Genomic DNA, 1452 nt, shown 5'->3' with positions numbered 1-1452 from the left:
CGATTTGTCTGGTTAATTCCGATAACGAACGAGACTCTGGCTTGCTAACTAGTTACGCGACCCAATCGGTCGGCGTCTAACTTCTTAGAGGGACTAGTGGCGTTTAGCCACACGAGATTGAGCAATAACAGGTCTGTGATGCCCTTAGATGTTCGGGGCCGCACGCGCGCTACACTGACCGGATCAGCATGTGCTCGCCTTGGCCGACAGGTCTGGGTAACCCGCTGAACCCCGGTCGTGCTAGGGATAGGGAATTGCAATTATTTCCCTTGAACGAGGAATTCCCAGTAAGCGCGAGTCATTAGCTCGCGTTGATTACGTCCCTGCCCTTTGTACACACCGCCCGTCGCTACTACCGATTGAATGGTTTAGTGAGGTCCTCCGATTGGACCTGGCGCGGCCGGCAACGGTCGAGCCGGCGTCCGAGAAGACGATCTAACTTGATCATTTAGAGGAAGTAAAAGTCGTAACAAGGTTTCCGTAGGTGAACCTGCGGAAGGATCATTAACGGTCTCGCAAACGCTTCGGCGAACGCGAAACTCGGACAAGCGAGAGAAAAAGTCTTTGCTACCCGGCGCCCGACCCGCGAGGAGCGGCGCGCCGGCCGGCGATTCGGTCACCCGGTAATGTTTGCGCGTCGAGTGCCGCGGTGCCGCGCGCTCCGGCTTCAAGCGTCGGCCTGGCCGACCGCTCGGCGCGGTCTATTTTGTCACCCTATAGTGCGAGGCACTGTGCGAGCGAAACAATCGTGGATGGCTCTTGGCGGTGGATCACTCGGCTCGTGAGTCGATGAAGGACGCAGCTAGCTGCGTGAATTAGTGTGAATTGCAGGACACATTGAGCATCGACGTTCTGAACGCAAATTGCGGCCTCGGGTCAATCCCGGGGCCGCGCCCGCCTCAGGGTCGCGTTGCAAACGTTCCGCGCGGGGATTTCTCCGCGCGGCTGCTGCGGCGTCGGACGCGCGAGCGCCCGTCCCGCTCAAGACAGCACGGCACGATGCGCGACGATCGCGACCAGAATCCCGCGCGGCGGCGGCGAGTCGACCTCGAAGAGGCCAACGGCTGGCGGCTCAAGGGCGGGAATCGAGGTGCGCGGCGGCGCGCGGCGCCGACGGCGAGCGCGGAACGGGAAGAATAGTCCCGGTCCTTACTTTCGGCCTGAGGTCGGACGAGGCTACCCGCTGAATTTAAGCATATTACTAAGCGGAGGAAAAGAAACTAACGAGGATTCCCTCAGTAACGGCGAGTGAAGCGGGATGTGCCCATCGCCGAATCCGCGCGCTTTTGGAGTGCGCGGAATTGTGGCGTACGGAATTCGTCACGGCGCGCTTCGCCGGTCGCCCGCGTCCTTCTGATCGAGGCCTTTTCCCAGAGCGGGTGTCAGGCCCATGGCGGCGACAGGCGGGCGCGCTACGGCGTCTTCCCAGAGTCGGGTTGTTTGGGAATGCAG

The 1452-nt window shown here is 60.7% G+C and overlaps 1 non-coding gene and 1 pseudogene across 1 annotated transcript; both read left to right on the top strand.

Annotated features, from left to right (window-relative positions):
- Positions 1 to 754: 754 nt before the first annotated feature.
- LOC146144952 (5.8S ribosomal RNA) lies at positions 755 to 908 on the top strand. The gene has a single exon (XR_014499137.1). It is a non-coding gene; the product is annotated as a 5.8S ribosomal RNA (ribosomal RNA).
- A 248-nt stretch (positions 909 to 1156) lies between these two features.
- LOC146144951 (large subunit ribosomal RNA) overlaps positions 1157 to 1452 on the top strand; it is a 3679-nt pseudogene continuing 3383 nt past the window's right edge.

This window comes from Ascidiella aspersa, chromosome 5 (genome assembly GCF_963924565.1).
Source record: "Ascidiella aspersa chromosome 5, kaAscAspe10.2, whole genome shotgun sequence".
NCBI lineage: Eukaryota > Metazoa > Chordata > Ascidiacea > Phlebobranchia > Ascidiidae > Ascidiella > Ascidiella aspersa.
This window is presented reverse-complemented; position numbering and strand designations above follow the sequence as displayed.